Here is a 23223-nt window from a genome sequence, read left to right as displayed (position 1 = left end):
GAATAGGCCTCTTGGCCGGGGTGAATAGTGTTGGAACACGGCCCGCGGAAATAGTAGCGGCTGGAGGTACCGGGGGCGATGCCCGCCCCGGGCCGGCGGCCAAGTTAAAAAAATAAATAATCCCAGTTCAGTCTCAATGGCAGGGTGCGGGCCGGCCCGGCGGCGATTGCGGCGGGCAGCAGGCCTCTTGGACAGGTTGAGAGATATAAAAATAATAATTCCCGTGCAGTCTCAATGGCGGGGTGCGGGCCGGCCCGGCGGACGAGTGTGGCCGGGGAAGAGGCCTCCTGGCCGGGGTGAATATGTTGGAACGCGGCGCGCGTAAATAGAAGCGGCTGGAGGTACCGGGCGAAGCCCGCCCCGGCCCGGAGGCCGAGTTAAAAAAAAATAATAATCCCCGTTCAGTCTCAATGGCGGGGTGCGGGCCGGCCCGGCGGCGAGTGCGGCGGGCAGCAGGCCTCTTGGACAGGTTGAGAGATAAAAAAATAATAATTCCCGTGCAGTCTCAATGGCGGGGTGCGGGCCGGGGAATAGGCCTCTTGGCCGGGGTGAATAGTGTTGGAACACGGCCCGCGGAAATAGTAGCGGCTGGAGGTACCGGGGGCGATGCCCGCCCCGGCCCGGCGGCCAAGTTAAAAAAATAAATAATCCCCGTTCAGTCTCACTGGCAGGGTGCGGGCCGGCCCGGCGGCGATTGGGGCGGGCAGCAGGCCTCTTGGACAGGTTGAGAGATAAAAAAATAATAATTTCCATGCAGTCTCAATGGCGGGGTGCGGGCCGGGGAATAGGCCTCTTGGCCGGGGTGAATAGTGTTGGAACACGGCCCGCGGAAATAGTAGCGGCTGGAGGTACCGGGGGCGATGCCCGCCCCGGGCCGGCGGCCAAGTTAAAAAAATAAATAATCCCCGTTCAGTCTCAATGGCAGGGTGCGGGCCGGCCCGGCGGCGATTGCGGCGGGCAGCAGGCCTCTTGGACAGGTTGAGAGATAAAAAAATAATAATTCCCATGCAGTCTCAATGGCGGGGTGCGGGCCGGGGAATAGGCCTCTTGGCCGGGGTGAATATGTTGGAACGCGGCGCGCATAAATAGAAGCGGCTGGAGGTACCGGGGGCGAAGCCCGCCCCGGCCCGGAGGCCGAGTTAAAAAAAATAATAATCCCCGTTCAGTCTCAATGGCGGGGTGCGGGCCGGCCCGGCGGCGAGTGCGGCGGGCAGCAGGCCTCTTGGACAGGTTGAGAGATAAAAAAATAATAATTCCCGTGCAGTCTCAATGGCGGGGTGCGGGCCGGGGAATAGGCCTCTTGGCCGGGGTGAATAGTGTTGGAACACGCCCCGCGGAAATAGTAGCGGCTGGAGGTACCGGGGGCGATGCCCGCCCCGGCCCGGCGGCCAAGTTAAAAAAAAAAAAAATCCCCGTTCAGTCTCAATGGCAGGGTGCGGGCCGGCCCGGCGGCGATTGCGGCGGGCAGCAGGCCTCTTGGACAGGTTGAGAGATAAAAAAATAATAATTCCCATGCAGTTTCAATGGCGGGGTGCGGGCCGGGGAATAGGCCTCTTGGCCGGGGTGAATAGTGTTGGAACACGGCCCGCGGAAATAGTAGCGGCTGGAGGTACCGGGGGCGATGCCCGTCCCGGGCCGGCGGCCAAGTTAAAAAAATAAATAATCCCGTTCAGTCTCAATGGCAGGGTGCGGGCCGGCCCGGCGGCGATTGCGGCGGGCAGCAGGCCTCTTGGACAGGTTGAGAGATAAAAAAATAATAATTCCCGTGCAGTCTCAATGGCGGGGTGCGGGCCGGCCCGGCGGACGAGTGTGGCCGGGGAAGAGGCCTCTTTGCCGGGGTGAATATGTTGGAACGCGGCGCGCGTAAATAGAAGCGGCTGGAGGTACCGGGGGCGAAGCCCGCCCCGGCCCGGAGGCCGAGTTAAAAAAAATAATAATCCCCGTTCAGTCTCAATGGCGGGGTGCGGGCCGGCCCGGCGGCGAGTGCGGCGGGCAGCAGGCCTCTTGGACAGGTTGAGAGATAAAAAAATAATAATTCCGGTGCAGTCTCAATGGCGGGGTGCGGGCCGGCCCGGCGGACGAGTGTGGCCGGGGAAGAGGCCTCTTGGCCGGGGTGAATATGTTGGAACGCGGCGCGCGTAAATAGAAGCGGCTGGAGGTACCGGGGGCGAAGCCCGCCCCGGCCCGGCGGCCGAGTTAAAAAAAATAATAATCCCCGTACAGTCTCAATGGCGGGGTGCGGGCCGGCCCGGCGGCGAGTGCGGCGGGCAGCAGGCCTCTTGGACAGGTTGAGAGATAAAAAAATAATAATTCCCGTGCAGTCTCAATGGCGGGGTGCGGGCCGGGGAATAGGCCTCTTGGCCGGGGTGAATAGTGTTGGAACACGGCCCGCGGAAATAGTAGCGGCTGGAGGTACCGGGGGCGATGCCCGCCCCGGCCCGGCGGCCAAGTTAAAAAAATAAATAATCCCCGTTCAGTCTCAATGGCAGGGTGCGGGCCGGCCCGGCGGCGATTGCGGCGGGCAGCAGGCCTCTTGGACAGGTTGAGAGATAAAAAAATAATAATTCCCATGCAGTCTCAATGGCGGGGTGCGGGCCGGGGAATAGGCCTCTTGGCCGGGGTGAATAGTGTTGGAACACGGCCCGCGGAAATAGTAGCGGCTGGAGGTACCGGGGGCGATGCCCGCCCCGGGCCGGCGGCCAAGTTAAAAAAATAAATAATCCCCGTTCAGTCTCAATGGCAGGGTGCGGGCCGGCCCGGCGGCGATTGCGGCGGGCAGCAGGCCTCTTGGACAGGTTGAGAGATATAAAAATAATAATTCCCGTGCAGTCTCAACGGCGGGGTGCGGGCCGGCCCGGCGGACGAGTGTGGCCGGGGAATAGGCCTCTTGGCCGGGGTGAATATGTTGGAACGCGGCGCGCGTAAATAGAAGCGGCTGGAGGTACCGGGGGCGAAGCCCGCCCCGGCCCGGAGGCCGAGTTAAAAAAAATAATAATCCCCGTTCAGTCTCAATGGCGGGGTGCGGGCCGGCCCGGCGGCGATTGCGGCGGGCAGCAGGCCTCTTGGACAGGTTGAGAGATAAAAAAATAATAATCCCCGTTCAGTCTCAATGGCGGGGTGCGGGCCGGCCCGGCGGCGATTGCGGCGGGCAGCAGGCCTCTTGGACAGGTTGAGAGATAAAAAAATAATAATTCCCGTGCAGTCTCAATGGCGGGGTGCGGGCCGGGGAATAGGCCTCTTGGCCGGGGTGAATAGTGTTGGAACACGGCCCGCGGAAATAGTAGCGGCTGGAGGTACCGGGGGCGATGCCCCGCCCGGCGGCCGAGTTAAAAAAAAAAATAATCCCCGTTCAGTCTCAATGGCGGGGTGCGGGCCGGCCCGGCGGCGAGTGCGGCGGGCAGCAGGCCCCTTGGACAGGTTGAGAGATAAAAAAATAATAATTCCCGTTCAGTCTCAATGGCAGGGTGCGGGCCGGCCCGGCGGCAATTGCGGCGGGCAGCAGGCCTCTTGGACAGGTTGAGAGATAAAAAAATAATAATTCCCATGCAGTCTCAATGGCGGGGTGCGGGCCGGGGAATAGGCCTCTTGGCCGGGGTGAATATGTTGGAACGCGGCGCGCGTAAATAGAAGCGGCTGGAGGTACCGGGGGCGAAGCCCGCCCCGGCCCGGAGGCCGAGTTAAAAAAAATAATAATCCCCGTTCAGTCTCAATGGCGGGGTGCGGGCCGGCCCGGCGGCGAGTGCGGCGGGCAGCAGGCCTCTTGGACAGGTTGAGAGATAAAAAAATAATAATTCCCGTGCAGTCTCAATGGCGGGGTGCGGGCCGGGGAATAGGCCTCTTGGCCGGGGTGAATATGTTGGAACGCGGCGCGCGTAAATAGAAGCGGCTGGAGGTACCGGGGGCGAAGCCCGCCCCGGCCCGGAGGCCGAGTTAAAAAAAATAATAATCCCCGTTCAGTCTCAATGGCGGGGTGCGGGCCGGCCCGGCGGCGATTGCGGCGGGCAGCAGGCCTCTTGGACAGGTTGAGAGATAAAAAAATAATAATTCCCGTGCAGTCTCAATGGCGGGGTGCGGGCCGGGGAATAGGCCTCTTGGCCGGGGTGAATAGTGTTGGAACACGGCCCGCGGAAATAGTAGCGGCTGGAGGTACCGGGGGCGATGCCCGCCCCGGCCCGGCGGCCAAGTTAAAAAAATAAATAATCCCGTTCAGTCTCAATGGCAGGGTGCGGGCCGGCCCGGCGGCGATTGCGGCGGGCAGCAGGCCTCTTGGATAGGTTGAGAGATAAAAAAATAATAATTCCCATGCAGTCTCAATGGCGGGGTGCGGGCCGGCCCGGCGGCGAGTGCGGCGGGCAGCAGGCCTCTTGGACAGGTTGAGAGATAAAAAAATAATAATTCCCGTGCAGTCTCAATGGCGGGGTGCGGGCCGGGGAATAGGCCTCTTGGCCGGGGTGAATAGTGTTGGAACACGGCCCGCGGAAATAGTAGCGGCTGGAGGTACCGGGGGCGATGCCCGCCCCGGGCCGGCGGCCAAGTTAAAAAAATAAATAATCCCCGTTCAGTCTCAATGGCAGGGTGCGGGCCGGCCCGGCGGCGAGTGCGGCGGGCAGCAGGCCTCTTGGACAGGTTGAGAGATAAAAAAATAATAATTCCCGTTCAGTCTCAATGGCAGGGTGCGGGCCGGCCCGGCGGCGATTGCGGCGGGCAGCAGGCCTCTTGGACAGGTTGAGAGATAAAAAAATAATAATTCCCATCCAGTCTCAATGGCGGGGTGCGGGCCGGGGAATAGGCCTCTTGGCCGGGGTGAATATGTTGGAACGCGGCGCGCGTAAATAGAAGCGGCTGGAGGTACCGGGGGCGAAGCCCGCCCCGGCCCGGAGGCCCAGTTAAAAAAAATAATAATCCCCGTTCAGTCTCAATGGCGGGGTGCGGGCCGGCCCGGCGGCGAGTGCGGCGGGCAGCAGGCCTCTTGGACAGGTTGAGAGATAAAAAAATAATAATTCCCGTGCAGTCTCAATGGCGGGGTGCGGGCCGGGGAATAGGCCTCTTGGCCGGGGTGAATAGTGTTGGAACACGGCCCGCGGAAATAGTAGCGGCTGGAGGTACCGGGGGCGAAGCCCGCCCCGGCCCGGAGGCCGAGTTAAAAAAAATAATAATCCCGTTCAGTCTCAATGGCGGGGTGCGGGCCGGCCCGGCGGACGAGTGTGGCCGGGGAAGAGGCCTCTTGGCCGGGGTGAATATGTTGGAACGCGGCGCGCGTAAATAGAAGCGGCTGGAGGTACCGGGGGCGAAGCCCGCCCCGGCCCGGAGGCCGAGTTAAAAAAAATAATAATCCCGTTCAGTCTCAATGGCGGGGTGCGGGCCGGCCCGGCGGCGAGTGCGGCGGGCAGCAGGCCTCTTGGACAGGTTGAGAGATAAAAAAATAATAATTCCCGTGCAGTCTCAACGGCGGGGTGCGGGCCGGCCCGGCGGACGAGTGTGGCCGGGGAAGAGGCCTCTTGGCCGGGGTGAATATGTTGGAACGCGGCGCGCGTAAATAGAAGCGGCTGGAGGTACCGGGGGAGAAGCCCGCCCCGGCCCGGAGGCCGAGTTAAAAAAAATAATAATCCCCGTTCAGTCTCAATGGCGGGGTGCGGGCCGGCCCGGCGGCGAGTGCGGCGGGCAGCAGGCCTCTTGGACAGGTTGAGAGATAAAAAAATAATAATTCCCGTGCAGTCTCAATGGCGGGGTGCGGGCCGGGGAATAGGCCTCTTGGCCGGGGTGAATAGTGTTGGAACACGGCCCGCGGAAATAGTAGCGGCTGGAGGTACCGGGGGCGATGCCCGCCCCGGCCCGGCGGCCAAGTTAAAAAAATAAATAATCCCGTTCAGTCTCAATGGCAGGGTGCGGGCCGGCCCGGCGGCGATTGCGGCGGGCAGCAGGCCTCTTGGACAGGTTGAGAGATAAAAAAATAATAATTCCCATGCAGTCTCAATGGCGGGGTGCGGGCCGGGGAATAGGCCTCTTGGCCGGGGTGAATATGTTGGAACGCGGCGCGCGTAAATAGAAGCGGCTGGAGGTACCGGGGGCGAAGCCCGCCCCGGCCCGGAGGCCGAGTTAAAAAAAATAATAATCCCCGTTCAGTCTCAATGGCGGGGTGCGGGCCGGCCCGGCGGCGAGTGCGGCGGGCAGCAGGCCTCTTGGACAGGTTGAGAGATAAAAAAATAATAATTCCCGTGCAGTCTCAATGGCGGGGTGCGGGCCGGGGAATAGGCCTCTTGGCCGGGGTGAATAGTGTTGGAACACGGCCCGCGGAAATAGTAGCGGCTGGAGGTACCGGGGGCGATGCCCGCCCCGGCCCAGCGGCCAAGTTAAAAAAATAAATAATCCCGTTCAGTCTCAATGGCAGGGTGCGGGCCGGCCCGGCGGCGATTGCGGCGGGCAGCAGGCCTCTTGGACAGGTTCAGAGATAAAAAAATAATAATTCCCATGCAGTCTCAATGGCGGGGTGCGGGCCGGGGAATAGGCCTCTTGGCCGGGGTGAATATGTTGGAACGCGGCGCGCATAAATAGAAGCGGCTGGAGGTACCGGGGGCGAAGCCCGCCCCGGCCCGGAGGCCGAGTTAAAAAAAAATAATAATCCCCGTTCAGTCTCAATGGCGGGGTGCGGGCCGGCCCGGTGGCGAGTGCGGCGGGCAGCAGGCCTCTTGGACAGGTTGAGAGATAAAAAAATAATAATTCCCGTGCAGTCTCAATGGCGGGGCGCGGGCCGGGGAATAGGCCTCTTGGCCGGGGTGAATAGTGTTGGAACACGGCCCGCGGAAATAGTAGCGGCTGGAGGTACCGGGGGCGATGCCCGCCCCGGCCCGGCGGCCAAGTTAAAAAAAAAAAAAAATCCCCGTTCAGTCTCAATGGCAGGGTGCGGGCCGGCCCGGCGGCGATTGCGGCGGGCAGCAGGCCTCTTGGACAGGTTGAGAGATAAAAAAATAATAATTCCCGTGCAGTCTCAATGGCGGGGTGCGGGCCGGCCCGGCGGACGAGTGTGGCCGGGGAAGAGGCCTCTTTGCCGGGGTGAATATGTTGGAACGCGGCGCGCGTAAATAGAAGCGGCTGGAGGTACCGGGGGCGAAGCCCGCCCCGGCCCGGAGGCCGAGTTAAAAAAAATAATAATCCCCGTTCAGTCTCAATGGCGGGGTGCGGGCCGGCCCGGCGGCGATTGCGGCGGGCAGCAGGCCTCTTGGACAGGTTGAGAGATAAAAAAATAATAATTCCCGTGCAGTCTCAATGGCGGGGTGCGGGCCGGGGAATAGGCCTCTTGGCCGGGGTGAATAGTGTTGGAACACGGCCCGCGGAAATAGTAGCGGCTGGAGGTACCGGGGGCGATGCCCGCCCCGGCCCGGCGGCCAAGTTAAAAAAATAAATAATCCCGTTCAGTCTCAATGGCAGGGTGCGGGCCGGCCCGGCGGCGATTGCGGCGGGCAGCAGGCCTCTTGGACAGGTTGAGAGATAAAAACATAATAATTCCCATGCAGTCTCAATGGCGGGGTGCGGGCCGGGGAATAGGCCTCTTGGCCGGGGTGAATATGTTGGAACGCGGCGCGCGTAAATAGAAGCGGCTGGAGGTACCGGGGGCGAAGCCCGCCCCGGCCCGGAGGCCGAGTTAAAAAAAATAATAATCCCCGTTCAGTCTCAATGGCGGGGTGCGGGCCGGCCCGGCGGCGAGTGCGGCGGGCAGCAGGCCTCTTGGACAGGTTGAGAGATAAAAAAATAATAATTCCCGTGCAGTCTCAATGGCGGGGTGCGGGCCGGGGAATAGGCCTCTTGGCCGGGGTGAATAGTGTTGGAACACGGCCCGCGGAAATAGTAGCGGCTGGAGGTACCGGGGGCGATGCCCGCCCCGGCCCGGCGGCCAAGTTAAAAAAATAAATAATCCCCGTTCAGTCTCAATGGCAGGGTGCGGGCCGGCCCGGCGGCGATTGCGGCGGGCAGCAGGCCTCTTGGACAGGTTGAGAGATAAAAAAATAATAATTCCCGTTCAGTCTCAATGGCAGGGTGCGGGCCGGCCCGGCGGCAATTGCGGCGGGCAGCAGGCCTCTTGGACAGGTTGAGAGATAAAAAAATAATAATTCCCATGCAGTCTCAATGGCGGGGTGCGGGCCGGGGAATAGGCCTCTTGGCCGGGGTGAATATGTTGGAACGCGGCGCGCGTAAATAGAAGCGGCTGGAGGTACCGGGGGCGAAGCCCGCCCCGGCCCGGAGGCCGAGTTAAAAAAAATAATAATCCCGTTCAGTCTCAATGGCGGGGTGCGGGCCGGCCCGGCGGCGATTGCGGCGGGCAGCAGGCCTCTTGGACAGGTTGAGAGATAAAAAAATAATAATTCCCGTTCAGTCTCAATGGCAGGGTGCGGGCCGGCCCGGCGGCGAGTGCGGCGGGCAGCAGGCCTCTTGGACAGGTTGAGAGATAAAAAAATAATAATTCCCGTGCAGTCTCAATGGCGGGGTGCGGGCCGGGGAATAGGCCTCTTGGCCGGGGTGAATATGTTGGAACGCGGCGCGCGTAAATAGAAGCGGCTGGAGGTACCGGGGGCGAAGCCCGCCCCGGCCCGGCGGCCGAGTTAAAAAAAATAATAATCCCCGTTCAGTCTCAATGGCGGGGTGCGGGCCGGCCCGGCGGCGAGTGCGGCGGGCAGCAGGCCTCTTGGACAGGTTGAGAGATAAAAAAATAATAATTCCCGTGCAGTCTCAATGGCGGGGTGCGGGCCGGGGAATAGGCCTCTTGGCCGGGGTGAATAGTGTTGGAACACGGCCCGCGGAAATAGTAGCGGCTGGAGGTACCGGGGGCGATGCCCGCCCGGGCCCGGCGGCCAAGTTAAAAAAATAAATAATCCCCGTTCAGTCTCAATGGCAGGGTGCGGGCCGGCCCGGCGGCGATTGCGGCGGGCAGCAGGCCTCTTGGACAGGTTGAGAGATAAAAAAATAATAATTCCCGTTCAGTCTCAATGGCAGGGTGCGGGCCGGCCCGGCGGCAATTGCGGCGGGCAGCAGGCCTCTTGGACAGGTTGAGAGATAAAAAAATAATAATTCCCGTGCAGTCTCAATGGCGGGGTGCGGGCCGGGGAATAGGCCTCTTGGCCGGGGTGAATAGTGTTGGAACACGGCCCGCGGAAATAGTAGCGGCTGGAGGTACCGGGGAGGATGCCCGCCCCGGGCCGGCGGCCAAGTTAAAAAAATAAATAATCCCGTTCAGTCTCAATGGCAGGGTGCGGGCCGGCCCGGCGGCGAGTGCGGCGGCCAGCAGGCCTCTTGGACAGGTTGAGAGATAAAAAAATAATAATTCCCGTTCAGTCTCAATGGCAGGGTGCGGGCCGGCCCGGCGGCGATTGCGGCGGGCAGCAGGCCTCTTGGACAGGTTGAGAGATAAAAAAATAATAATTCCCATGCAGTCTCAATGGCGGGGTGCGGGCCGGGGAATAGGCCTCTTGGCCGGGGTGAATATGTTGGAACGCGGCGCGCGTAAATAGAAGCGGCTGGAGGTACCGGGGGCGAAGCCCGCCCCGGCCCGGAGGCCGAGTTAAAAAAAATAATAATCCCCGTTCAGTCTCAATGGCGGGGTGCGGGCCGGCCCGGCGGCGAGTGCGGCGGGCAGCAGGCCTCTTGGACAGGTTGAGAGATAAAAAAATAATAATTCCGGTGCAGTCTCAATGGCGGGGTGCGGGCCGGGGAATAGGCCTCTTGGCCGGGGTGAATAGTGTTGGAACACGGCCCGCGGGAATAGTAGCGGCTGGAGGTACCGGGGGGCGACGCCCGCCCCGGCCCGGCGGCCAAGTTAAAAAAATAAATAATCCCCGTTCAGTCTCAATGGCAGGGTGCGGGCCGGCCCGGCGGCGATTGCGGCTGGCAGCAGGCCTCTTGGACAGGTTGAGAGATAAAAAAATAATAATTCCCATGCAGTCTCAATGGCGGGGTGCGGGCCGGGGAATAGGCCTCTTGGCCGGGGTGAATATGTTGGAACGCGGCGCGCGTAAATAGAAGCGGCTGGAGGTACCGGGGGCGAAGCCCGCCCCGGCCCGGAGGCCGAGTTAAAAAAAATAATAATCCCCGTTCAGTCTCAATGGCGGGGTGCGGGCCGGCCCGGCGCCGAGTGCGGCGGGCAGCAGGCCTCTTGGACAGGTTGAGAGATAAAAAAATAATAATTCCCGTGCAGTCTCAATGGCGGGGTGCGGGCCGGGGAATAGGCCTCTTGGCCGGGGTGAATATGTTGGAACGCGGCGCGCGTAAATAGAAGCGGCTGGAGGTACCGGGGGCGAAGCCCGCCCCGGCCCGGAGGCCGAGTTAAAAAAAATAATAATCCCCGTTCAGTCTCAATGGCGGGGTGCGGGCCGGCCCGGCGGCGAGTGCGGCGGGCAGCAGGCCTCTTGGACAGGTTGAGAGATAAAAAAATAATAATTCCCGTGCAGTCTCAATGGCGGGGTGCGGGCCGGGGAATAGGCCTCTTGGCCGGGGTGAATAGTGTTGGAACACGGCCCGCGGAAATAGTAGCGGCTGGAGGTACCGGGGGCGATGCCCGCCCCGGGCCGGCGGCCAAGTTAAAAAAATAAATAATCCCCGTTCAGTCTCAATGGCAGGGTGCGGGCCGGCCCGGCGGCGAGTGCGGCGGGCAGCAGGCCTCTTGGACAGGTTGAGAGATAAAAAAATAATAATTCCCGTTCAGTCTCAATGGCAGGGTGCGGGCCGGCCAGGCGGCGATTGCGGCGGGCAGCAGGCCTCTTGGACAGGTTGAGAGATAAAAAAATAATAATTCCCATGCAGTCTCAATGGCGGGGTGCGGGCCGGGGAATAGGCCTCTTGGCCGGGGTGAATATGTTGGAACGCGGCGCGCGTAAATAGAAGCGGCTGGAGGTACCGGGGGCGAAGCCCGCCCCGGCCCGGAGGCCCAGTTAAAAAAAATAATAATCCCCGTTCAGTCTCAATGGCGGGGTGCGGGCCGGCCCGGCGGCGAGTGCGGCGGGCAGCAGGCCTCTTGGACAGGTTGAGAGATAAAAAAATAATAATTCCCGTGCAGTCTCAATGGCGGGGTGCGGGCCGGGGAATAGGCCTCTTGGCCGGGGTGAATAGTGTTGGAACACGGCCCGCGGAAATAGTAGCGGCTGGAGGTACCGGGGGCGATGCCCGCCCCGGCCCGGCGGCCAAGTTAAAAAAATAAATAATCCCGTTCAGTCTCAATGGCAGGGTGCGGGCCGGCCCGGCGGCGATTGCGGCGGGCAGCAGGCCTCTTGGACAGGTTGAGAGATAAAAAAAAAATAATTCCCATGCAGTCTCAATGGCGGGGTGCGGGCCGGGGAATAGGCCTCTTGGCCGGGGTGAATATGTTGGAACGCGGCGCGCGTAAATAGAAGCGGCTGGAGGTATCGGGGGCGAAGCCCGCCCCGGCCCGGAGGCCGAGTTAAAAAAAATAATAATCTCCGTTCAGTCTCAATGGCGGGGTGCGGGCCGGCCCGGCGGCGAGTGCGGCGGGCAGCAGGCCTCTTGGACAGGTTGAGAGATAAAAAAAATAATAATTCCCGTGCAGTCTCAATGGCGGGGTGCGGGCCGGGGAATAGGCCTCTTGGCCGGGGTGAATATGTTGGAACGCGGCGCGCGTAAATAGAAGCGGCTGGAGGTACCGGGGGCGAAGCCCGCCCCGGCCCGGAGGCCGAGTTAAAAAAAATAATAATCCCCGTTCAGTCTCAAAGGCGGGGTGCGGGCCGGCCCGGCGGCGAATGCGGTGGGCAGCAGGCCTCTTGGACAGGTTGAGAGATAAAAAAATAATAATTCCCGTGCAGTCTCAATGGCGGGGTGCGGGCCGGGGAATAGGCCTCTTGGCCGGGGTGAATAGTGTTGGAACACGGCCCGCGGAAATAGTAGCGGCTGGAGGTACCGGGGGCGATGCCCGCCCCGGCCCGGCGGCCAAGTTAAAAAAATAAATAATCCCGTTCAGTCTCAATGGCAGGGTGCGGGCCGGCCCGGCGGCGATTGCGGCGGGCAGCAGGCCTCTTGGACAGGTTGAGAGATAAAAAAAAAATAATTCCCGTGCAGTCTCAATGGCGGGGTGCGGGCCGGGGAATAGGCCTCTTGGCCGGGGTGAATAGTGTTGGAACACGCCCCGCGGAAATAGTAGCGGCTGGAGGTACCGGGGGCGATGCCCGCCCCGGCCCGGCGGCCAAGTTAAAAAAAAAAAAAATCCCCGTTCAGTCTCAATGGCAGGGTGCGGGCCGGCCCGGCGGCGATTGCGGCGGGCAGCAGGCCTCTTGGACAGGTTGAGAGATAAAAAAATAATAATTCCCGTGCAGTCTCAATGGCGGGGTGCGGGCCGGCCCGGCGGACGAGTGTGGCCGGGGAAGAGGCCTCTTTGCCGGGGTGAATATGTTGGAACGCGGCGCGCGTAAATAGAAGCGGCTGGAGGTACCGGGGGCGAAGCCCGCCCCGGCCCGGAGGCCGAGTTAAAAAAAATAATAATCCCCGTTCAGTCTCAATGGCGGGGTGCGGGCCGGCCCGGCGGCGAGTGCGGCGGGCAGCAGGCCTCTTGGACAGGTTGAGAGATAAAAAAATAATAATTCCGGTGCAGTCTCAATGGCGGGGTGCGGGCCGGCCCGGCGGACGAGTGTGGCCGGGGAAGAGGCCTCTTGGCCGGGGTGAATATGTTGGAACGCGGCGCGCGTAAATAGAAGCGGCTGGAGGTACCGGGGGCGAAGCCCGCCCCGGCCCGGCGGCCGAGTTAAAAAAAATAATAATCCCCGTACAGTCTCAATGGCGGGGTGCGGGCCGGCCCGGCGGCGAGTGCGGCGGGCAGCAGGCCTCTTGGACAGGTTGAGAGATAAAAAAATAATAATTCCCGTGCAGTCTCAATGGCGGGGTGCGGGCCGGGGAATAGGCCTCTTGGCCGGGGTGAATAGTGTTGGAACACGGCCCGCGGAAATAGTAGCGGCTGGAGGTACCGGGGGCGATGCCCGCCCCGGCCCGGCGGCCAAGTTAAAAAAATAAATAATCCCCGTTCAGTCTCAATGGCAGGGTGCGGGCCGGCCCGGCGGCGATTGCGGCGGGCAGCAGGCCTCTTGGACAGGTTGAGAGATAAAAAAATAATAATTCCCATGCAGTCTCAATGGCGGGGTGCGGGCCGGGGAATAGGCCTCTTGGCCGGGGTGAATAGTGTTGGAACACGGCCCGCGGAAATAGTAGCGGCTGGAGGTACCGGGGGCGATGCCCGCCCCGGGCCGGCGGCCAAGTTAAAAAAATAAATAATCCCCGTTCAGTCTCAATGGCAGGGTGCGGGCCGGCCCGGCGGCGATTGCGGCGGGCAGCAGGCCTCTTGGACAGGTTGAGAGATATAAAAATAATAATTCCGGTGCAGTCTCAACGGCGGGGTGCGGGCCGGCCCGGCGGACGAGTGTGGCCGGGGAATAGGCCTCTTGGCCGGGGTGAATATGTTGGAACGCGGCGCGCGTAAATAGAAGCGGCTGGAGGTACCGGGGGCGAAGCCCGCCCCGGCCCGGAGGCCGAGTTAAAAAAAATAATAATCCCCGTTCAGTCTCAATGGCGGGGTGCGGGCCGGCCCGGCGGCGATTGCGGCGGGCAGCAGGCCTCTTGGACAGGTTGAGAGATAAAAAAATAATAATCCCCGTTCAGTCTCAATGGCGGGGTGCGGGCCGGCCCGGCGGCGATTGCGGCGGGCAGCAGGCCTCTTGGACAGGTTGAGAGATAAAAAAATAATAATTCCCGTGCAGTCTCAATGGCGGGGTGCGGGCCGGGGAATAGGCCTCTTGGCCGGGGTGAATAGTGTTGGAACACGGCCCGCGGAAATAGTAGCGGCTGGAGGTACCGGGGGCGATGCCCCGCCCGGCGGCCGAGTTAAAAAAAAAAATAATCCCCGTTCAGTCTCAATGGCGGGGTGCGGGCCGGCCCGGCGGCGAGTGCGGCGGGCAGCAGGCCCCTTGGACAGGTTGAGAGATAAAAAAATAATAATTCCCGTTCAGTCTCAATGGCAGGGTGCGGGCCGGCCCGGCGGCAACTGCGGCGGGCAGCAGGCCTCTTGGACAGGTTGAGAGATAAAAAAATAATAATTCCCATGCAGTCTCAATGGCGGGGTGCGGGCCGGGGAATAGGCCTCTTGGCCGGGGTGAATATGTTGGAACGCGGCGCGCGTAAATAGAAGCGGCTGGAGGTACCGGGGGCGAAGCCCGCCCCGGCCCGGAGGCCGAGTTAAAAAAAATAATAATCCCCGTTCAGTCTCAATGGCGGGGTGCGGGCCGGCCCGGCGGCGAGTGCGGCGGGCAGCAGGCCTCTTGGACAGGTTGAGAGATAAAAAAATAATAATTCCCGTGCAGTCTCAATGGCGGGGTGCGGGCCGGGGAATAGGCCTCTTGGCCGGGGTGAATATGTTGGAACGCGGCGCGCGTAAATAGAAGCGGCTGGAGGTACCGGGGGCGAAGCCCGCCCCGGCCCGGAGGCCGAGTTAAAAAAAATAATAATCCCCGTTCAGTCTCAATGGCGGGGTGCGGGCCGGCCCGGCGGCGAGTGCGGCGGGCAGCAGGCCTCTTGGACAGGTTGAGAGATAAAAAAATAATAATTCCCATGCAGTCTCAATGGCGGGGTGCGGGCCGGCCCGGCGGCGAGTGCGGCGGGCAGCAGGCCTCTTGGACAGGTTGAGAGATAAAAAAATAATAATTCCCGTGCAGTCTCAATGGCGGGGTGCGGGCCGGGGAATAGGCCTCTTGGCCGGGGTGAATAGTGTTGGAACACGGCCCGCGGAAATAGTAGCGGCTGGAGGTACCGGGGGCGATGCCCGCCCCGGGCCGGCGGCCAAGTTAAAAAAATAAATAATCCCCGTTCAGTCTCAATGGCAGGGTGCGGGCCGGCCCGGCGGCGAGTGCGGCGGGCAGCAGGCCTCTTGGACAGGTTGAGAGATAAAAAAATAATAATTCCCGTTCAGTCTCAATGGCAGGGTGCGGGCCGGCCCGGCGGCGATTGCGGCGGGCAGCAGGCCTCTTGGACAGGTTGAGAGATAAAAAAATAATAATTCCCATCCAGTCTCAATGGCGGGGTGCGGGCCGGGGAATAGGCCTCTTGGCCGGGGTGAATATGTTGGAACGCGGCGCGCGTAAATAGAAGCGGCTGGAGGTACCGGGGGCGAAGCCCGCCCCGGCCCGGAGGCCCAGTTAAAAAAAATAATAATCCCCGTTCAGTCTCAATGGCGGGGTGCGGGCCGGCCCGGCGGCGAGTGCGGCGGGCAGCAGGCCTCTTGGACAGGTTGAGAGATAAAAAAATAATAATTCCCGTGCAGTCTCAATGGCGGGGTGCGGGCCGGGGAATAGGCCTCTTGGCCGGGGTGAATAGTGTTGGAACACGGCCCGCGGAAATAGTAGCGGCTCGAGGTACCGGGGGCGAAGCCCGCCCCGGCCCGGAGGCCGAGTTAAAAAAAATAATAATCCCGTTCAGTCTCAATGGCGGGGTGCGGGCCGGCCCGGCGGACGAGTGTGGCCGGGGAAGAGGCCTCTTGGCCGGGGTGAATATGTTGGAACGCGGCGCGCGTAAATAGAAGCGGCTGGAGGTACCGGGGGCGAAGCCCGCCCCGGCCCGGAGGCCGAGTTAAAAAAAATAATAATCCCGTTCAGTCTCAATGGCGGGGTGCGGGCCGGCCCGGCGGCGAGTGCGGCGGGCAGCAGGCCTCTTGGACAGGTTGAGAGATAAAAAAATAATAATTCCCGTGCAGTCTCAACGGCGGGGTGCGGGCCGGCCCGGCGGACGAGTGTGGCCGGGGAAGAGGCCTCTTGGCCGGGGTGAATATGTTGGAACGCGGCATGCGTAAATAGAAGCGGCTGGAGGTACCGGGGGAGAAGCCCGCCCCGGCCCGGAGGCCGAGTTAAAAAAAATAATAATCCCCGTTCAGTCTCAATGGCGGGGTGCGGGCCGGCCCGGCGGCGAGTGCGGCGGGCAGCAGGCCTCTTGGACAGGTTGAGAGATAAAAAAATAATAATTCCCGTGCAGTCTCAATGGCGGGGTGCGGGCCGGGGAATAGGCCTCTTGGCCGGGGTGAATAGTGTTGGAACACGGCCCGCGGAAATAGTAGCGGCTGGAGGTACCGGGGGCGATGCCCGCCCCGGCCCGGCGGCCAAGTTAAAAAAATAAATAATCCCGTTCAGTCTCAATGGCAGGGTGCGGGCCGGCCCGGCGGCGATTGCGGCGGGCAGCAGGCCTCTTGGACAGGTTGAGAGATAAAAAAATAATAATTCCCATGCAGTCTCAATGGCGGGGTGCGGGCCGGGGAATAGGCCTCTTGGCCGGGGTGAATATGTTGGAACGCGGCGCGCGTAAATAGAAGCGGCTGGAGGTACCGGGGGCGAAGCCCGCCCCGGCCCGGAGGCCGAGTTAAAAAAAATAATAATCCCCGTTCAGTCTCAATGGCGGGGTGCGGGCCGGCCCGGCGGCGAGTGCGGCGGGCAGCAGGCCTCTTGGACAGGTTGAGAGATAAAAAAATAATAATTCCCGTGCAGTCTCAATGGCGGGGTGCGGGCCGGGGAATAGGCCTCTTGGCCGGGGTGAATAGTGTTGGAACACGGCCCGCGGAAATAGTAGCGGCTGGAGGTACCGGGGGCGATGCCCGCCCCGGCCCAGCGGCCAAGTTAAAAAAATAAATAATCCCGTTCAGTCTCAATGGCAGGGTGCGGGCCGGCCCGGCGGCGATTGCGGCGGGCAGCAGGCCTCTTGGACAGGTTCAGAGATAAAAAAATAATAATTCCCATGCAGTCTCAATGGCGGGGTGCGGGCCGGGGAATAGGCCTCTTGGCCGGGGTGAATATGTTGGAACGCGGCGCGCATAAATAGAAGCGGCTGGAGGTACCGGGGGCGAAGCCCGCCCCGGCCCGGAGGCCGAGTTAAAAAAAAATAATAATCCCCGTTCAGTCTCAATGGCGGGGTGCGGGCCGGCCCGGTGGCGAGTGCGGCGGGCAGCAGGCCTCTTGGACAGGTTGAGAGATAAAAAAATAATAATTCCCGTGCAGTCTCAATGGCGGGGCGCGGGCCGGGGAATAGGCCTCTTGGCCGGGGTGAATAGTGTTGGAACACGGCCCGCGGAAATAGTAGCGGCTGGAGGTACCGGGGGCGATGCCCGCCCCGGCCCGGCGGCCAAGTTAAAAAAAAAAAAAAATCCCCGTTCAGTCTCAATGGCAGGGTGCGGGCCGGCCCGGCGGCGATTGCGGCGGGCAGCAGGCCTCTTGGACAGGTTGAGAGATAAAAAAATAATAATTCCCGTGCAGTCTCAATGGCAGGGTGCGGGCCGGCCCGGCGGCAATTGCGGCGGGCAGCAGGCCTCTTGGACAGGTTGAGAGATAAAAAAATAATAATTCCCATGCAGTCTCAATGGCGGGGTGCGGGCCGGGGAATAGGCCTCTTGGCCGGGGTGAATATGTTGGAACGCGGCGCGCGTAAATAGAAGCGGCTGGAGGTACCGGGGGCGAAGCCCGCCCCGGCCCGGAGGCCGAGTTAAAAAAAATAATAATCCCCGTTCAGTCTCAATGGCGGGGTGCGGGCCGGCCCGGCGGCGATTGCGGCGGGCAGCAGGCCTCTTGGACAGGTTGAGAGATAAAAAAATAATAATTCCCGTGCAGTCTCAATGGCGGGGTGCGGGCCGGGGAATAGGCCTCTTGGCCGGGGTGAATAGTGTTGGAACACGGCCCGCGGAAATAGTAGCGGCTGGAGGTACCGGGGGCGATGCCCGCCCCGGCCCGGCGGCCAAGTTAAAAAAATAAATAATCCCGTTCAGTCTCAATGGCAGGGTGCGGGCCGGCCCGGCGGCGATTGCGGCGGGCAGCAGGCCTCTTGGACAGGTTGAGAGATAAAAAAATAATAATTCCCATGCAGTCTCAATGGCGGGGTGCGGGCCGGGGAATAGGCCTCTTGGCCGGGGTGAATATGTTGGAACGCGGCGCGCGTAAATAGAAGCGGCTGGAGGTACCGGGGGCGAAGCCCGCCCCGGCCCGGAGGCCGAGTTAAAAAAAATAATAATCCCCGTTCAGTCTCAATGGCAGGGTGCGGGCCGGCCCGGCGGCGAGTGCGGCGGGCAGCAGGCCTCTTGGACAGGTTGAGAGATAAAAAAATAATAATTCCCGTGCAGTCTCAATGGCGGGGTGCGGGCCGGGGAATAGGCCTCTTGGCCGCGGTGAATAGTGTTGGAACACGGCCCGCGGAAATAGTAGCGGCTGGAGGTACCGGGGGCGATGCCCGCCCCGGCCCGGCGGCCAAGTTAAAAAAATAAATAATCCCGTTCAGTCTCAATGGCAGGGTGCGGGCCGGCCCGGCGGCGATTGCGGCGGGCAGCAGGCCTCTTGGACAGGTTGAGAGATAAAAAAATAATAATTCCCATGCAGTCTCAATGGCGGGGTGCGGGCCGGGGAATAGGCCTCTTGGCCGGGGTGAATATGTTGGAACGCGGCGCGCGTAAATAGAAGCGGCTGGAGGTACCGGGGGCGAAGCCCGCCCCGGCCCGGAGGCCGAGTTAAAAAAAATAATAATCCCCGTTCAGTCTCAATGGCGGGGTGCGGGCCGGCCCGGCGGCGAGTGCGGCGGGCAGCAGGCCTCTTGGACAGGTTGAGAGATAAAAAAATAATAATTCCCGTGCAGTCTCAATGGCGGGGTGCGGGCCGGGGAATAGGCCTCTTGGCCGGGGTGAATAGTGTTGGAACACGGCCCGCGGAAATAGTAGCGGCTGGAGGTACCGGGGGCGATGCCCGCCCGGGCCCGGCGGCCAAGTTAAAAAAATAAATAATCCCCGTTCAGTCTCAATGGCAGGGTGCGGGCCGGCCCGGCGGCGATTGCGGCGGGCAGCAGGCCTCTTGGACAGGTTGAGAGATAAAAAAATAATAATTCCCGTTCAGTCTCAATGGCAGGGTGCGGGCCGGCCCGGCGGCAATTGCGGCGGGCAGCAGGCCTCTTGGACAGGTTGAGAGATAAAAAAATAATAATTCCCATGCAGTCTCAATGGCGGGGTGCGGGCCGGGGAATAGGCCTCTTGGCCGGGGTGAATATGTTGGAACGCGGCGCGCGTAAATAGAAGCGGCTGGAGGTACCGGGGGCGAAGCCCGCCCCGGCCCGGAGGCCGAGTTAAAAAAAATAATAATCCCCGTTCAGTCTCAATGGCGGGGTGCGGGCCGGCCCGGCGGCGAGTGCGGCGGGCAGCAGGCCTCTTGGACAGGTTGAGAGATAAAAAAATAATAATTCCCGTGCAGTCTCAATGGCGGGGTGCGGGCCGGGGAATAGGCCTCTTGGCCGGGGTGAATATGTTGGAACGCGGCGCGCGTAAATAGAAGCGGCTGGAGGTACCGGGGGCGAAGCCCGCCCCGGCCCCGAGGCCGAGTTAAAAAAAATAATAATCCCCGTTCAGTCTCAATGGCGGGGTGCGGGCCGGCCCGGCGGCGATTGCGGCGGGCAGCAGGCCTCTTGGACAGGTTGAGAGATAAAAAAATAATAATTCCCGTGCAGTCTCAATGGCGGGGTGCGGGCCGGGGAATAGGCCTCTTGGCCGGGGTGAATAGTGTTGGAACACGGCCCGCGGAAATAGTAGCGGCTGGAGGTACCGGGGGCGATGCCCGCCCCGGCCCGGCGGCCAAGTTAAAAAAATAAATAATCCCGTTCAGTCTCAATGGCAGGGTGCGGGCCGGCCCGGCGGCGATTGCGGCGGGCAGCAGGCCTCTTGGACAGGTTGAGAGATAAAAAAATAATAATTCCCATGCAGTCTCAATGGCGGGGTGCGGGCCGGGGAATAGGCCTCTTGGCCGGGGTGAATATGTTGGAACGCGGCGCGCGTAAATAGAAGCGGCTGGAGGTACCGGGGGCGAAGCCCGCCCCGGCCCGGAGGCCGAGTTAAAAAAAATAATAATCCCCGTTCAGTCTCAATGGCGGGGTGCGGGCCGGCCCGGCGGCGAGTGCGGCGGGCAGCAGGCCTCTTGGACAGGTTGAGAGATAAAAAAATAATAATTCCCGTGCAGTCTCAATGGCGGGGTGCGGGCCGGGGAATAGGCCTCTTGGCCGGGGTGAATATGTTGGAACGCGGCGCGCGTAAATAGAAGCGGCTGGAGGTACCGGGGGCGAAGCCCGCCCCGGCCCGGAGGCCGAGTTAAAAAAAATAATAATCCCCGTTCAGTCTCAATGGCGGGGTGCGGGCCGGCCCGGCGGCGAGTGCGGCGGGCAGCAGGCCTCTTGGACAGGTTGAGAGATAAAAAAATAATAATTCCCGTGCAGTCTCAATGGCGGGGTGCGGGCCGGGGAATAGGCCTCTTGGCCGGGGTGAATAGTGTTGGAACACGGCCCGCGGAAATAGTAGCGGCTGGAGGTACCGGGGGCGATGCCCGCCCGGGCCCGGCGGCCAAGTTAAAAAAATAAATAATCCCCGTTCAGTCTCAATGGCAGGGTGCGGGCCGGCCCGGCGGCGATTGCGGCGGGCAGCAGGCCTCTTGGACAGGTTGAGAGATAAAAAAATAATAATTCCCGTTCAGTCTCAATGGCAGGGTGCGGGCCGGCCCGGCGGCAATTGCGGCGGGCAGCAGGCCTCTTGGACAGGTTGAGAGATAAAAAAATAATAATTCCCATGCAGTCTCAATGGCGGGGTGCGGGCCGGGGAATAGGGCTCTTGGCCGGGGTGAATATGTTGGAACGCGGCGCGCGTAAATAGAAGCGGCTGGAGGTACCGGGGGCGATGCCCGCCCGGGCCCGGCGGCCAAGTTAAAAAAATAAATAATCCCCGTTCAGTCTCAATGGCAGGGTGCGGGCCGGCCCGGCGGCGATTGCGGCGGGCAGCAGGCCTCTTGGACAGGTTGAGAGATAAAAAAATAATAATTCCCGTTCAGTCTCAATGGCAGGGTGCGGGCCGGCCCGGCGGCGATTGCGGCGGGCAGCAGGCCTCTTGGACAGGTTGAGAGATAAAAAAATAATAATTCCCGTTCAGTCTCAATGGCAGGGTGCGGGCCGGCCCGGCGGCGAGTGCGGCGGGCAGCAGGCCTCTTGGACAGGTTGAGAGATAAAAAAATAATAATTCCCGTGCAGTCTCAATGGCGGGGTGCGGGCCGGGGAATAGGCCTCTTGGCCGGGGTGAATATGTTGGAACGCGGCGCGCGTAAATAGAAGCGGCTGGAGGTACCGGGGGCGAAGCCCGCCCCGGCCCGGAGGCCGAGTTAAAAAAAATAATAATCCCCGTTCAGTCTCAATGGCGGGGTGCGGGCCGGCCCGGCGGCGATTGCGGCGGGCAGCAGGCCTCTTGGACAGGTTGAGAGATAAAAAAATAATAATTCCCGTGCAGTCTCAATGGCGGGGTGCGGGCCGGGGAATAGGCCTCTTGGCCGGGGTGAATAGTGTTGGAACACGGCCCGCGGAAATAGTAGCGGCTGGAGGTACCGGGGGCGATGCCCGCCCCGGCCCGGCGGCCAAGTTAAAAAAATAAATAATCCCGTTCAGTCTCAATGGCAGGGTGCGGGCCGGCCCGGCGGCGATTGCGGCGGGCAGCAGGCCTCTTGGACAGGTTGAGAGATAAAAAAATAATAATTCCCATGCAGTCTCAATGGCGGGGTGCGGGCCGGGGAATAGGCCTCTTGGCCGGGGTGAATATGTTGGAACGCGGCGCGCGTAAATAGAAGCGGCTGGAGGTACCGGGGGCGAAGCCCGCCCCGGCCCGGAGGCCGAGTTAAAAAAAAATAATAATCCCCGTTCAGTCTCAATGGCGGGGTGCGGGCCGACCCGGCGGCGAGTGCGGCGGGCAGCAGGCCTCTTGGACAGGTTGAGAGATAAAAAAATAATAATTCCCGTGCAGTCTCAATGGCGGGGTGCGGGCCGGGGAATAGGCCTCTTGGCCGGGGTGAATAGTGTTGGAACACGGCCCGCGGAAATAGTAGCGGCTGGAGGTACCGGGGGCGATGCCCGCCCCGGCCCGGCGGCCAAGTTAAAAAAATAAATAATCCCGTTCAGCCTCAATGGCAGGGTGCGGGCCGGCCCGGCGGCGATTGCGGCGGGCAGCAGGCCTCTTGGACAGGTTGAGAGATAAAAAAATAATAATTCCCATGCAGTCTCAATGGCGGGGTGCGGGCCGGGGAATAGGCCTCTTGGCCGGGGTGAATATGTTGGAACGCGGCGCGCGTAAATAGAAGCGGCTGGAGGTACCGGGGGCGAAGCCCGCCCCGGCCCGGAGGCCGAGTTAAAAAAAAATAATAATCCCCGTTCAGTCTCAATGGCGGGGTGCGGGCCGGCCTGGCGGCGAGTGCGGCGGGCAGCAGGCCTCTTGGACAGGTTGAGAGATAAAAAAATAATAATTCCCGTGCAGTCTCAATGGCGGGGTGCGGGCCGGGGAATAGGCCTCTTGGCCGGGGTGAATAGTGTTGGAACACGGCCCGCGGAAATAGTAGCGGCTGGAGGTACCGGGGGCGATGCCCGCCCCGGCCCGGCGGCCAAGTTAAAAAAATAAATAATCCCCGTTCAGTCTCAATGGCAGGGTGCGGGCCGGCCCGGCGGCGATTGCGGCGGGCAGCAGGCCTCTTGGACAGGTTGAGAGATAAAAAAATAATAATTCCCGTGCAGTCTCAATGGCGGGGTGCGGGCCGGCCCGGCGGACGAGTGTGGCCGGGGAAGAGGCCTCTTTGCCGGGGTGAATATGTTGGAACGCGGCGCGCGTAAATAGAAGCGGCTGGAGGTACCGGGGGCGAAGCCCGCCCCGGCCCGGAGGCCGAGTTAAAAAAAATAATAATCCCTGTTCAGTCTCAATGGCGGGGTGCGGGCCGGCGCGGCGGCGAGTGCGGCGGGCAGCAGGCCTCTTGGACAGGTTGAGAGATAAAAAAATAATAATTCCGGTCAGTCTCAATGGCGGGGTGCGGGCCGGCCCGGCGGACGAGTGTGGCCGGGGAAGAGGCCTCTTGGCCGGGGTGAATATGTTGGAACGCGGCGCGCGTAAATAGAAGCGGCTGGAGGTACCGGGGGCGAAGCCCGCCCCGGCCCGGCGGCCGAGTTAAAAAAAATAATAATCCCCGTACAGTCTCAATGGCGGGGTGCGGGCCGGCCCGGCGGCGAGTGCGGCGGGCAGCAGGCCTCTTGGACAGGTTGAGAGATAAAAAAATAATAATTCCCGTGCAGTCTCAATGGCGGGGTGCGGGCCGGGGAATAGGCCTCTTGGCCGGGGTGAATAGTGTTGGAACACGGCCCGCGGAAATAGTAGCGGCTGGAGGTACCGGGGGCGAT

The sequence above is a fragment of the Hippocampus zosterae genome, chromosome 11 (genome assembly GCF_025434085.1).
Source record: "Hippocampus zosterae strain Florida chromosome 11, ASM2543408v3, whole genome shotgun sequence".
Classification (NCBI taxonomy): Eukaryota; Metazoa; Chordata; class Actinopteri; order Syngnathiformes; family Syngnathidae; genus Hippocampus; species Hippocampus zosterae.
Note: the sequence above shows the minus strand (reverse complement) of the source record.